The 15,820-nt window shown below is 39.4% G+C and overlaps 1 protein-coding gene across 3 annotated transcripts in view; it reads left to right on the plus strand.

Moving 5' to 3' along the window:
• Nucleotides 1-15,820, plus strand: part of PACS1 (phosphofurin acidic cluster sorting protein 1) — a 77,658-nt gene that overhangs the window by 1,115 nt on the left and 60,723 nt on the right. The gene's annotated exons all lie outside the window — the stretch shown is intronic.

Below are 15,820 nucleotides of genomic sequence, written 5' to 3' on the forward strand. Positions count from 1 at the left end.
TTTGTGTGGGGCTCAGAGTGGATGTTTGACGGTTTTTTTGTGGGGAGAGAAGCTGCCATTTTTCTTTCTTAGGGGTGTAAGTGTAGGGGGGAGATGAGGCTGTGTCCAACGTTAATTCTGCTCACAGTGGACCCATAGAAAATAATCAACATTTATTTATTGCATTTATGTCCTACCTTTCCTCCAAGGAGCTCCAATACATGGTTCTCCCATCCCTCTTTTATCCTCTCAACACCCCTGTGATGTAGGTTAGGCTGAGAGGCAGCAACTAGCCCAAGGTCACCCAGTGAGCTTCATGGTTGAGTTGCATTTCAAACCTGGTCTCCCTGAACCTGACTCCTGAACCATTACACACCACACTGGGTTTAGGTCCATTAATTTCATTGGCTCTGTTTGAAGTAGAACTTAGTAGGATGCAACCTGTGGTTGTTACAAAGTGGCTCCTTTTGGGGGCTGGGTGAGTACATATGCAGGAGGACAATGGCTGCAGTTAAAAGGGGACTTGTTCCTCTTTAAATGGGGGGGCAGTTGTAAGTAAAGTTTTCTTACATGTGAGTGGGTTCACACAGAACAAGGATGAGGGAAGAGATGCTCTGTTTCTTTATGTGTAGGTATATTTTGTTGGATGTTGTATCTGGCGCAAGCAGATGCCCCGGATGCAGAACAGTATAGTGACAGGCTAGATGCCAGTTGAAGCAATGAGCCAGACAAGTAATAAGTTTTAAGAGTCACTTTACTGACAATAGAATATATCACAAGCTCTCTCTCTGTACAAACTCCTCGACCCCCACACCGACTGGCCAGATCTGCTAAGTCTTATAGATAAGGCCAGCTGGTTGCCTTGGATACTTGTCCTTGAGATCTGCACGGACTCTGTGCTTCTTGGCCTTGTAACTCTGCTGTGGAAAAATACATTCAGGCACTCTTTCTTTGCCAACATATTTAAGTAGGAGGGGCTTGTCTATGCTGGGGGTGTAGGTGTTTCAAAATAAAGGAACTTTTAGATGATATTTAAGGAGGTTTGTCCATGTGAGGGATGGTGTGCTGTAATTTCAAGGTAGAGGAGCTGGTTCTCCTTGAATGTGTGCACATTCACATATATAAAAAAGAACCAGCCCCTTTTGCAGCATCTACTCCCCTGGTCACGTACAATGGTGGACGGGCCATCCTTTCTCATATACGGCTTGCCTCCTTTTGGAAAGAAGGGTCTGAGGAAAGAAGGCTCTTTTTGTCCTTGCCTCGTTTTGGAAAGAAGGATGGGATATAGAGTTAATAATAAAAAATAAATACGGGTGAGCCAACCTCTTGTCTTTCAATATTTAGATTCCCCCCACTTACTACCCATACAAAGGAGATTTAGTGTGCTCTTCCCCCCTCGTCTTTGTCAGGAGAGAAGGGAATCTTTTCAATTTGAAACAGAAAGATCGTTCAATGCCCTGCATTTGCAGTTCTTTCTGCCTAATGAAAAGAAGTTTTCCACAACCCACTCATGTGGCAAAGGTGTCGTGTTTTCCAGGTGAGAGTATGTACTTATGTAGATGCTGTCTTCTGATTTGTATGTGCATGAGCAAAATCATGTCATTAAGATGAGACCAAGATGCACCACCCCATCTTAAAGAGTCTTTGCCTTGGTTTATTCCAAGTAAGTGACCTTGGCTTTTTGAGGTTAAACAGATCTGTTCTCCCTATGGCACTTTCTTGTTAGTGTTAGTAAGAATTCTAAGTGTTTAAAATACCTCCTAGGAGAGATCAGTATTTCTCCTGCCCTCTCCCCATGAGAATTGTTCTTTCATAGTCCTACAGGTGAGATCTGCCCAGTCCTATAAAGGCAGCTCCTTTTCAGGGAGAGTTAGGTTCCTAAAACATCGACTGATAAAGCTGTCTTCTTGACACTATTCAAACTCTCCATGTATCCTTCCTCGCCTTATAAATGCTTCTCAGGCTAATTTGTAAAGAACTACTGGAGGCATGAAAACAAATCTCTGCATCTCCAAGGAGTTCCTCTCAGGTGAAGTTGAATATATATGCTAGAGTAGCTCCTCTAGAGACTCCTCTGCATGCTACTCTACTGTCTCTTTGAAAAGGGGATAAGTGAAAGTTAAATTAGCTGCTTCTTTGGAACTTCCTCCATCTATGGAGTATAGGCAAAGCAAAGTGACTCAAGGTTGTCCTAGTGTTAGCTTTTCATCCCCCCTCCCCTAGACATGCTGTTGTCCATAGTCTTATGTCCCCATCCAGGAATCAAACCACTTTTGTTAGCCAAAGATGGAACTTTTACTGTGTATACAACCTCTGTAGTAAGGTTGGAGCTTACTATATGCAGAATTGTCTGATACTCCTTATTGTATTATTATGTTATAATGGCCTATGCTTTAAGGGAGCCCTCCTTAAGAACTTGACTGTCCAACATATCTATCCTTTGCTTTTGTTGCTGCCATTGTGGCCTTTCCCTTATTCTTGACATGTTGGTCTAACAACCCCTGTACACAGTGCCTCCATAGTGAATGTAACCTAGGCTTAGAGATCCCTTTCACCCACTCATAGTCCTCAATCTTATATTTCTGTTTTGATTGTACATTTCTTGTGGCATAAAACATGTCAGTCTTTACTTAGGTTGGTCTGTAAAGTTCCATCCACGCTGAGGATGCTATGTGAATGTTGGAATCAGCCACCTTGCTATTCAGTGAGAGAGTGAGACTGCTGCCTGCAGGTTACAGTCCCAAGATCACCCCAAATGGAACCATTTGAATAAGTGAGGCTGCATTTTATTACAGTATTTGTAGTTTGCCTTTCTTTACCGGGCATACTCAATGTAGCATCTACTCAAGACAAAACTTAACAAGTACCATATGATAAACTAAAATAAAATCTTAAAATAATAAAATGGCAACCGTAAAACACATCAGCAGCAATAACATGTATCATCTGGAGGCCCTAACTACAAAATGACTTCTAGAATTAAAATAGTTTTAACTGCCTACTTAAAGACTCTCCCTTGCCTATAATGACAAGTATTTGTTTAACTAAATCTGTCCTAACTGACCTGTATGGTTTAATGTCCTGGTAATGACTTTGCACTTGTCTGTGAGCCTCTCCCAGTCTTGCATAAAGTGAAGTTTACTATGTTATAATATGTACCCTTCTACGTTTCCTGCTTGTGCCTAAAGCACATACCCCCTTCCTGTCTCCTCTCATGAAATGAGATTTATTATTTGCATTGAGCTCCTGTTTTGTTTTGAGGACAGCCAAGATAGGCAGGCAGGCAAGCCGCGCTGTTCTGTCTGGGTGGCAAAAAATTGGCATGAGAGGGAAACAGCCGTTTTTTCCTACTGGGAGATAAGCAGCTATCTCGAACTGATTGATTACTGTTTATTTTTAGTGTGCCTAGACCTGTTTGATCTTGAAGAACCCAGGTGGCTGATTATTATTCTCTTCTCAAACAGACACTGTGCTTGTTACCAGAATTATGATGCTAATCTCTTGTTCAGAGCCTACATGAGACTTCGCCAATATTTTTTCTGCTAGCAAGCATAATACCAACATGTTTCTAGCATCAGTGATGCTGTGTTATGGCATTTTGTGGCTGCTGAGACAACATGCCTGTCTACATCTCAAGGGCAGTATTTTTCCTAACGACTTCTTAAATAAGAATCACACAATAATGGGTCTATTGCTAATCTTTAGACAATGCCTTGTGGAAGAACTTGTCTCAATAGCTGAAAGATTTCTTTAGCTGAATGTTAATTTGATGTAGGTTTTTTTATGTCCCTTTGGTTTGAATTAAAGGTTTTGTTTCTTTGCTCAGCCACCATCTGGGGGAGGACCTTTTAAATACTGTACATAGTTCAGATAGCTTTTTGAAAGCTGTGGGGAAAATTCCCAGCCAGTTTTGAACTGAAATACATTTAAGAACAAGCCCCCTTCCTCCAGCATGCAAAAACAAAAGCTTTGATATTTGCGCAATTAACTCCTACCATTAAAAAAATCACTTAATTGTATAACCAAATTGCTCGTTTTTCTGATATTTTGGTGATTCCAAAACTTCAGTACCCTTATTTTTAATTCTATACACATAAATTATTGAAAAGAGCTAGAGTACTGGATATACCCAGTTGAGTGATCTTGGGCTTTGCTATCCATGTCTGTTGTATACAATAAAGGGATGGACTAATGATTTGAGCTTATCTTGCACATGCAACATAGTTCCCCACTCAGTTTTTGAGAGAGCTGTGTGTACTATGAGTCAAAAATCTGCCTGTGGTTACAGTAATAAAAACTATATTTACTGTAAAATGGTGTTCTTGTAAAAAAGAAAAGTGTAGGCTATTCCTCTGAAGAAGGAATTGATTTAAGGCCACAAGGGGTCATAACAGCCATTCCAGTGCAATGTCTTGCCATGTTTACTATTTGAATAAAACACCGTTCTTTGGCTTAAAGCAGGAAAGTTCTCAGATGGAAGGTTACTGGAGAGGCATGAGCTGTTTTTCCCCCCTAGAGCAACTGCAATGGTTATTTCAGTTGTACTATGAGTTGATGCTCCTTTCTGTGTTCCTGCTGCCACTGTAGTTGCTGCATCTGTGTGCAACAGCGATAAGTAGTTGATCAGCTCCACCTACTTCACATGGATCTTCAGCTCTTCTGCATGACACCGGAAAGCATGTTGCATGCTTTACTAACGCAGGAATTTAGTTCCTGCCAGAGAGGAAGTTACAGAGCAGAATATCTTCCCGTTCCAGAGGTGTCAGTAGTAATTGACTGTTATGCTTGACCATTTTTTATAAAGATATTTTAACATAATCTTGTTGAAAGAATTAGGACATAAGAGTGTCTGGCACAGTTGAGAGAGAACCTGAAATAAATCATTTGCCTAAGGCAAATATACATTTTTATTGCTATTAACCCCACTAGTTGTCTGTCTGATCTCTCAAGACATTAAGGTTGCAATCCTGTATGCTCACCTGGAAGTCTTATTGAAGTTAATGGAAATGAACTGCCTTCAAGTTTATCCCGACTTATGGCTACCATATGAATAGGGTTTTCATGGTAAACGGTATTCAGAGGGGGTTTACCATTGCCTTCCTCTGAGGCTAGTCCTCCCCAGCTGGCTAGGGCTGCTCAGGTTGCCACAGCTGCACAAGCCAGCCCCTTCCTTGTCTGCAACTGCCAGCTGGGGGGAAACTGGGCTCCTTGGGACTATGCAGTTTGCCCATGGCTGCACAGGTGGCAAGGCACGTGACCCCTGAACCACTCACTGTGGGGTGATCTTTAGTTGGCCCTTGACACCCCGGAGACACGAGCAAGGATTTGAACTCACAGACTCTGGACTCCCAGCCAGACTCTCCTCCCCACTATGCTATAGGCCTACTAAAATCCTGTGCACACCTGTTCATTGACTTACTTCCCATTGAGTTCCATGAGACTTCTTTGCAGGTAAGTATACAGGATGCAACCTAAATATTACATCTCCTTGCTCTTTAGGAACATTAGCTCAGTATATCAGCCCCTTCTTTGGGCAGTTCTCTGGCCTAATTGGAATTGACCATATTTCCTACACACACACCCCACTTCCTTTGTTTCTTCCCACTGTGACCCTTTTTGGTGTTAAGTATTAGTTTTGCTTTGATCATGTATTTCTCCTGGCTGAAGAGCTGATTTTATTGGGGGGAAGGTAACTGTAAGCAGGCAAGAAGGCAAGTTTTGCCAATGCTACATTTTTCCATTCCAGCAAAAAATAACATTTTAAATGTGTCTCTTGACATCACAGACTGGTTGTAAGTAGAACTTCAAAAACTTTTTATACTAGGTACTTAATTGTGAATCTGGATAGCATCAACTTCTCCAAGTTACATGTTTTTGTAACTGTCCTCTTTGACATAAGAGAGCATTAGATTGAAACTAGAAACCTTCTATGGGGATAACATTTGTTCAGAGTGTGCATTCATTTATATTCAACTAAATCTCTTTTAAATTTTGAAAACCTTATCTGGTTCCTGAAAGGTTCCACCGTCTAGTTATTAGTATAATATACATTACTATAAAGTCTGTGATAAACAACATCCTATCCATTCTTTATTCCCCACTATAGAACAGTTGTAGTGAGTCACTTAATGGTTTTTAAGTAGGGATTGTAGATTTGACAAGGCCTTTTGAATTTAAACCCTTAGCATACTTTTAATATGCATGCATACATACATTCATATATATCTTTGGTTATATTTCCTATCAATTTAATACCAGTCCATACATTTTCAGGTTCTGACTTGGTTTCCACCAAGGGGGAAAAAAACCCAATCTAGTTTGTGGCAGAGAATATGGGGAGTTTTTCTCCTTGGCATCTTGGATTGTTAAAAAGTTACAAATTATGGTAGCAAAACATGCCATTGCATATGCACAGCCTCGTTCTGTTGGTATCACTGTTAACCCATTGTGCTAACTGAAGGTGGACTAGGATGGGCACTAGGTGTGTCTGATATGATTAACCAGTTTTATTGGTCATTACGGTCCAGCTCTTATATTCATGTGAGTTGCTTCCCTTGATGATGATTTACATTTTATTTTCTGACATTACTATTAAGGTGAATTGTGTTGTGTGACTTTCACCACTTGGAATTTAATTTCTGATAATTCTTAACCCTAGAGAGTTCTCGTGATACATTCAACACACATTTGGTAATAGAATCATTCCCTCAGAACTTTTGTGTCTTTGATTATTAATAGCGTTTAATACCGATATTTAACATTGCTTAAGAGAAGTTTTGTTAATTCTTCAAAGGTATTGCTATAATATTATACAGCTATAACAAGTTTTCTTAAGGAGGAGACACAGTTTGCTGGTCTTCTTTTGTTAAACTGAAATGAGAAAAACACTTAGTAAGACCTATGTACTTCATATATACACTATATACTCTCTCTGTCTGCGTTCATGAAATATTCATTTGTAGATCGCTGAAGTATATGTTGCTAGGATAGGTGTAGCAACCCATTCTGCAGCCTCTTGAACATTACAAGTATTTCTCAGTTAACATATGACCGTCAATCCCAGAGGTGGAGAGCCTGTGGCCTTCCTGTTGTTGCTGGACTCCAGCTCCCCTAGTCTCTGACCATTGGCCATGGTGGCTGGAGCTTATTGGAGCTGGAGTCCAATAATATTTGGAGGGCCACATGCTAGCCATCTGTGATGTAATCAGTAGTAGTGATAAGTTACTTAGTAGCTTGTAGAAGAAATAGGGCAGGGCAGGTCTTTTGCTATGTGCTATTCACTGATTTTGTGATTATTTGGAAGCCTTCATAGTGGAGTGGTTGCACTGTTAATTTTTTAGTTGAGTAATTATCTGCATTTTGATGAGTTAACTTTAAATCTTCATATTAAGATGATACTGAGGTGCTTAAAACTTGTATATTACAGTAAATGAAAGCTACACTGTGATAGAAAAGGCTATATTGAATATTTTCATGTTCATTACCTTAACAAAAACACACAAGAACTAAAATAGCTTCAAAAATAAACAAGCATGTCCTTAAATCTCAGCTCCACCAGTTGCTTTTATTAAAACAATTTACATTTCCCTTTGCCAGTTAAAATTAACCATGTCAATTGTCAGCTAAAACTTTAGATGATCTGTTGATTTTAAAGTTTGCAGTCCTATTTCATATACATTTTTTGGCAGAAGTAGTGACAGTTCAAGAAATGAGTAAATTGGCTTGGAAGTTGGCTTCATACACTTAATAGTCTTACATACTCACTTCCTGACAGTAACTCTCTTCTACAGTGTGTTTCAAATGATGTAGTAACTTATTGCCCTCATGAATGACCTTGTCTGGTGTTGGCTTAGTGATAAGAACTTGATTGTTGAGCCAGTTAATCTACTCTGGAAGTGTTATGAATGGAGGAAAAACAAGGCCTGTTCTTGGCACCCTTACACCTGGCCCTGTGCATGTATACTCAAAAGTAAGGCCTACTGAGTTCAATTAGCTTATTGTCAAGCAGGGTACAGTAGGGCCCTGCTTCCCGGTTCTTCGCTTCTGGGCGTTCCGCTAATGTGGCGGCTTTCATCCCCCGTTTTAAAGCCAATTTTGTGCTTTTGCGGCATTTTTGCACGACGCACCCCATTATACTTTACGGCGATTTCTGCTTTACGTCGGGGGTCCGGAACGGAACCTGCCATATAAGCGGGGCCCGCCTGTACATAGATTTGCAGGGATAGGGTAAAGTTTGATAGGCAGTTTATATTGGTGTTGGCCCACTGTGGTAAATGAGAATTAATTAATGTTAAGTGGTCTGGGTTAATCCCTTCAGAGTTCCCAGATTTGTGAACTGAGATCTTAATCCAGTGGTAACTGAAAGTGGATTTAATACATTTTGCAGTAATACTGTATAACTGTAGGTGGGGTTAATAGTTCTGTTTCTGAAAGAACTTTGCATAGTTAAAAGCTCAGGTTTGTGCAATGAGTGAACTAACTGAAGAGTCTACTGCTATTGTGAGCGTGTCAACCTGGGAACTGAGAGAGAGAAAGAGAGTCCATCTTTAATTTATAAATGCCTCTATGCTAGAGCCTCTGCATTCTTAATTATAACTTTTTAAAATATTTTCTCTGACCGGAAGGCCTTCATAGTTTCAGATAATGTGAGTTTATGCAACTAATGGACTGCCTTCAAGTCGATCCCAACTTATGGTGACCCTATGAATAGGGTTTTCATGGTAAGCAGTATTCAGAGGGGTTTACCTTTGCCTTCCTCTGAGGCTGAGAGGCAGTGACTGGCCCAAGGTCACTCAGTGAGCTTCATGGCTGTGTGGGGATTTGAACCTTGGTCTCCCAGGTCGTAGTCCAACACCTTAACCACTACACCACTGCAAAGTAGAGCCTCTGATAATATTGAATGAGCGGTTTTCAATTAACTATTTGACAATCTTATTTGAATTAAGTTTTAGGAATTGAATTGTACAAGAGGTCAAAATGGAGTATAATTGTAGTAGAAATAGTGGAGAAAAGGTGTCGGGGAGGTTTACTTGGAACAGTGATCCTCCCGGGTTTATTCAGAAGTGGTCCTTAACACGGTCCTTGACACTTAACTTTTGGAAAACATATTCTTCTATTGAGCAGAAATAGCTCAGTTTAAGAGCGGCTGTTTTGTATGAAGAAGGTCCAAGGTTCAATTCCTGGCATGTCTAATTGAAAAGAACTCTGTTAGCAGGGCTAAGATAATACTATTTATTTATTATATTTATATCCCACCCTTTCTCCCAGTAGGAGCCCAAGGCAGCAAACAAAAGTACTAAATACACTTTACAACATCATAAAAACAGATTTTAAAATATGTTAAAACAAAACATCTTTAAAAACAATAAAAAACTTTAAAAACATCTTTTTTTAAAAAAAACACGCTTAAAACATATTGAAAAGCAATTCCAACACAAAAGCAATACTAGACTAGATAGAGCAATGCTCCATGTTAGTATAGTTTAAAATGAACAATGCTACAGCTTTTTATAGAACATTTCTCCCTTCCCAAATATTGACATATAAGTTACATTCCTATACATGGCAGAATAGCTCAGGTGGTATTTTTGGTTATGTATAGTTTGTCATTTATCACAGTGGGAGACCCATAGAAGCAGTCAAGATGTTTTTTTAAATATAATTGTCATCTTTATGACAAATTTTGGGGGAGTCTCTTATTTATTTATTTTATTTTATTTTATTTATATACCGCCCTAAGCCCGAAGGCTCTCTGGGACAATTTAGCTACTCCTCTTCTAGAGCAAAGCAATAGGTATACCTTTTGCTATTGTCAAAATTCTTTGTATATACAGCCTTAGAGGCAATGAATTCCCTGTTATGTCCTGTGAATCTTACTTCCGTCAGATGGCTGTGCCTCTCTTTTGCCTTGGATCTCTTCTGAATTCTTTGCTGTGGATAGACTTTGCTGGGTGACAATTAATTCGGCTGAGACCAGTGGCTTTTCTGATATTTCATCTAATCTTCAAAACGAACAATTAATCCTCAACAATGCTTTATGGAGACTCAGTTTTAATTTGACCTCTATTCAGGGAACATTGGTGTTTGAAGGTAAACATAGGTGTGAATAGGACTGATACTATAAATGGGGAATAGTTAATTGTTTTCATTTCAGAAGGAAAAAAGAAAAGGGCTCTTGTGCCACTTTCAAATGAAGCAGTTTTCAACCTACATATAATTAACTGTACACATCTTGGGAAAGCAAAGAGTAATCTGATGGATAATTCGCTAACAAATGCTTTCCCCATCACCACAGTTGATACTAGGCTATGTTTACAAATGAAATATTTGCATTGCAGTGGTGTTAGTACAGTACATCCAAAACCTTCATGCTTAAAAATAAAAATGCTGTAGGACTAAAATGGCTTACTTCTGTAACCTCAGGGACTGTTCCAGACAGCTGTTTGGGCCCAAATGTGCATGATATCACACTAGCTTTAACCCCTCACAGGTGATAAAGTTTATAAATTGAGTTTAGCCATTTAGCAGTAAGAATTTAAAAATTATGGAGATGTAATGGGATATAACAGGGTTCTCAAACATTCTATTTCCCAGAGTTCCTTCTCAGATTGAAAATTTGGCAAGGCCCACCGTTGAAATGGCAGCACAGGGACAGTCAGATCACAGAACTAATAAATAATACACGTTACTCTTTCTGTGCATCACTGTGGGGTATAAAATAGCTGCCCATATCACCACTGGTGGTCTTCACAGCCCTGCAGGCTCAGTGGGTGACTGTAGGTCAGTCCCTATCTCTCATCCAAAGCTATCCCACAGAATGATTGTGAGGATGAACTGAAGGGAGGACCCCCCCCAAAAAAACTGTACCTCCCTTGGGGTCAATATCTCTTTTTGCCTCTCCATGCCGACTGTGGCCTCCTGCAAAATCCAAGTAGAAAATCAAGGAGTTTATTGATTTCTATCACTTACAACTTTTGAAAACTCATGATTTTATCTTGGTACTGCTGACAATAAATACTTTCTTTTGGGGAGTGACCACTAGGCAATTGTCCACGCATTGGTACCCTCCGGGTTGGATTACTGTAATGCACTCTATGTGGGGCTGCCCTTGAGGTTGGTTCCGGAAGTTGCAGCTGGTGCAAAATGTGGCGGCGAGACTGTTCACTAGGGCAGGGTATCGTCAACATGTCATCCTGCTGCTGAAATAATTGCACTGGCTGCCCATTTGCTACTGGGCCAAGTTCAAGGTTCTAGTTTTGGTGTACAAAGCCCTATACAGCTTGGGACCAGGATACCTGAAAGACTGTCTTAACCCTTATATACCCAGTTGATCATTGTGCTCTGCAGGTGAGAGCCTCCTGCAGATAACCATCTTATCAAGAGGTCCATTCTGCACAACATAGGAAACGGACCTTTAGTGTGATGGCACCTATCCTGTGGAATTCCCTTCCCTTATATATTAGACAGGTGCCATCTCTGTTATCTCTTTGGCACGTATTGAAGACCTTCCTCTTTCAACAAAACTTTTAATTGCTTTTTAATATGTTCTTAAACCTTTTAAAAAATGTTTTTAATCTTAGAAGATGTTTTGAAAGCTTTTTTAAGAACCGTTGTTAAAGGTGTTTTGTTTTAATGTGTTTTAAAGTTAGTTTGATAATGTTTTAAAGTTTTTAGTGCTTTTGTTTGCCACCCTGTGCTCCTGCTGGGAGGAAGGGCGGGATATAAATCAAATAATAAATAAACTAACTAACTAAATAAATCCATCCCTGCTCTAAATTGTGCAAGGCAAAATGAATGCACAGGAGCCATTGTGGATTCTTTGTTTCTGAAAACATTTTGTTTGGCAGTAAGTATTCCTTGAGTAAGAATAATTTCTAGAGATTGCTTCTTTAGCTGTAGCTTCACATTCATAACTGAAATATTAAATGCAAATATAATACATAAACTGAAATAGTCTACTTTATCACAAAACATAATCCATTTTAGATAAAACATGTATTTGGATAAGTGGGTTAGGTATTTGCTATAGAGAAATGTGGATGTGAACAAAGCAGTGTTGTTTGTCAGACTCTGCTAGATATGGTGACTGTCAACCTGGGAATTCCAACACCTTGTGATGTAAATACCCTGGAACAGAATCTAACAGGACTTCATGTCCCCCTCGTGAAAGCCCCCCAAATTGGCTCCAGAGCATCCCCCAAATTTCCACAGCATATTTTGTGGACACGGATTGATGAAGGGAAGAAGGGATTAAAGTTGAAGCCTCATTGCATGAGCAGAAATCTATTCCACTCACATGTGGACACAACTCCTGGAAAATAAATGCTGTTAACCTTAAGAGGACTTCTTGTGTTTACTAAATGAGAAATTTCTCAAAGCAAATTGACCTTATAATTTAGCCTAGATATTTAAAAAATGCTATGGAGGATTAATGAAAGTATGATGATAAATTGTAGCTGGTAATGAATTTGAATATGTTGATCCAGTTTAATTAGAAGATCTGTTTAAACTAGTACTATAGCTGAATCATTTTTTAAAAGGGCAGCTGTTTCTGAATCCCAAAGTGATTTGTCAATGAGGTGAGGTGGATTAAAAGGTGCACAGTCTTAAATATAGTATTAAAATATTGTTTGGGTGTGCATTGATTATAATACAAAAATGGTTAGTGTTTAACTCTTTAAACATAATGGAACCCTTTCTGGGCTAGAAAAATACTTCCAATTTGCTTTGGTATCCAGATGCGGGTGGTAGTTACTTTTTTTAACCCTGAAGCCTATATCAGGAAGGAAAACAGTGTAGGAAGAAAGCAAAGGTGGCGCAAGGTTACAGAGTACTTGGTCTCATCCACAACATAAAAACAGATAATGTTCCATAGTTAAATAAGATAACAAACTCATCTACAGTCGTCCTGCATATGTAAAGATGGGAAAGAGGTTAAGGAGAAGTTCAGTGATAGCACACATTCTTACTTGGCTTTAGTTTTTATTAAGGAAGATGGAACTGATCAATAGAGAGTCCCACTGACTGATCAATGCTATATTGAAATGATTACTGCAAATTGGTTTGAAAAATCCAAGTTACTGCCACAGAGATCCAGGTTAACCTTAAAGTATCAGTTCATTCAAACCCTGAGGTGGGGTTGAGCACTACCTGACAACTGGAAATAGTCGGTGACCGACCTGTCATTGTCTCTCTAAAATCCAGCTGTTGTGTTCTAGGTGTGTCTCATGCATGTTGTTGTTGTTGGATAATTTATTAGTGATCAAGACAGGAAAACCAGATAGGAGATATAAAGACAGGTGTAGACTTGGTTATCAGTGGTTGCCATTGAATTGCTATGGAATGAATTCAGCAAGACTGTTACAGGAGGAACAAAATAGGCTTATAAAACATGAGATAATCAGGAACAGGTATAACACTCACCCTAGTGGTGTTCCTGTGCTACCCTTTTCTCCCATAAATGGCAGTTTCCCACCCTTCTGGAAAAAAAGTGAAATGCTGTCATTGGGCACAGTTGCACTTTGAAAGTCTGCTGCCCAGCATTAACTGAGAAGAACCCCACGAGGTTATGTGTGTAACATGCCTCTGTGCTCAACCCTCCCCTGAATACTAGTGATATATATACCCTCTATCAACTTGTTCACCACAGCTGTTTCTAGTGTTTAAGGAAAGCAATAATTTTGGCTTGAGTAACTATAGTGGTTTCAGTGGCATTTAAGGTCCTCCAGAAATGTTAAGAGAAAGATTTTAAAGATATTGGGGAAGATATTAATTGGCCCATAAGGCAGCATGAGTTCACCAGAGCCAAGTCATGTTTGGATACTCTGATACCTTCTCAAGAGAGGTTGTCTTTTCAAGAGAACTGGCTTTCTAGGCTAGTAAATACAGTTGGTCTCACCAATTTAGACTTTTTGACATAGCCTGCTGTGTTTCCATTTCCATGTGTAGTTTCTGGAATATTAGAAATTGTGATTGGGATTACATTGTGCTTATTCTGAAGTTTTCTGTTAATGTGAATAAATGGAGAGTCAAATAACAGCATACAGTATTGGCATAGCTCTGATAAGGCCAAAAAAGGCAGGGGTTTGTTTTGGCTGGCAAAGTATTCCCAAATGATTTAAAGCCGCTCTGGCATAATTACCTGGTCAGAACCACTTAGCCCAATGACATTGCAAAAGCAGAATAAGGAAATATGTGTTGTGGAAAATGGAAATAAAAGGATAATTAGCGCCCTGTGGACTTGATTTCTCAAGCTGGAGGTTTGCATTTCTAAAATCCCTTTTTGGTTGTGACGTAGAGTGAAAGCAGATTGCCGTGATGAGTTTATTTAAATAGTCACTTTAGCCTGCCAAACGTCCGCCACTCCCTTTTTAAAGGGGCAGAGACTGAAAATGAGACTGCTGTGCTTTACATAGACTGCTGCTCTTGCATATAATGAGTTTCTTTAAAGGTGGGGCAATTATGTGTATCTCTAGGGGAAACTGTTGCTATATTTCAGCTGTCTATTCATTACTATTACCATAGCAGAGTATGAAGACCTTTACAGTGATTTATTTATTCATTCATTATTTTTGCTTTATAGCCTGCCAAATAAATGCTGCTTTCAAGCTTAATTTCCGTGGAGGGAAGGGCAGAGGAGGTCTCAGGGCTTTAGAAAACTATTATGATTAAAAAAGTTAAATGTTCAGTTAAAATACTGAGAGCCAATTAAATATTGCCAACTTTTAAAAACACAACCCTCTAGGAGAGTGGCCAATAAATGCTGTGCATTGAGGTGCACTGCTGTTCTGTGCTGCTGTTTTGTTCTGATATTGGAGGGGGGTTGTTTTATAATTTTACCTCTGAACCTGACCTTTTTGCCTTCATACAAAGCAAGAGTCCGGTTTTAAGCCTTGCAGATAGGCTTCAAAAAGAAGGCTATGATGGTGCTGCAGGTTAGTTTGCCTCTGGTGTGGTATTGGCTTGCATCACTTAAGGTGCATTGGTATCCACTTCTTGCTCCCATAAATAAGCATACCCTATAGGGTTATTCTGAATAAGTGGAGTGGTCTGCCTTTGATTTCAGCCACATTTAGCAGTTTCTCATCATATAGTGCAGGGGTTGCTAACCTTTTTGTCTCACGGGCACATTTTGCAAACTGGAGAAACTGTGGGCACCACACATGTACTCTAATCAAGCACACACCACAGCCTATTACACTGGTTACAACAGAATGCTGCATTCAAGCCTAATTTCAGGGGGTGGGGAGAGGCAGACGATGAAATCTTGTGGGCACCAAGAAAGGTCTCTGCAGGCATATATGTGCCTGCAGGTGCCCCTTTGGCAGCCTTTGATGTAGGGGTCAGTAAGTGTGCATTTGCCCAAAGTACAATGTAGATAGTAACTTCAGGCAACCTTGTATTTCAAACTGGGGGATTGAACTGTATTTTTTTGTTAAACATTTCAGTGGACTTTGAGATTTTGGACTGGATTAACCAGTATTATAGTACCAGATTTTATCAAGACATTAAGCACAATTGGTTATTTTGATATGTTATGCCAATCTCATCTTGCTTGAAGAAGCACTAAGGCAGAAATGTCCTTCATATAATTTTAAATTAGAGTATATTTTTACCTATAGGGCAGGCCCAGAATTCCCACAGGACTATGCATATATATTCTTTTCTTCATGTGGAGTACTTTACTTATTTATAAAGATGACGTTGCTTAAAACATACATTTTTGTCTTAATACCAATATAAATATGGAAAATGCCAAATATTGGCATGCAGTCATCAAAATCAGAAATTGGGATGATGTTAGTCAAATTTCCTCTGTTTGAGCACTGTTTAAGGTCTTTAG

The sequence above is a fragment of the Rhineura floridana genome, chromosome 22, assembly GCF_030035675.1.
Source record: "Rhineura floridana isolate rRhiFlo1 chromosome 22, rRhiFlo1.hap2, whole genome shotgun sequence".
Classification (NCBI taxonomy): domain Eukaryota; kingdom Metazoa; phylum Chordata; class Lepidosauria; order Squamata; family Rhineuridae; genus Rhineura; species Rhineura floridana.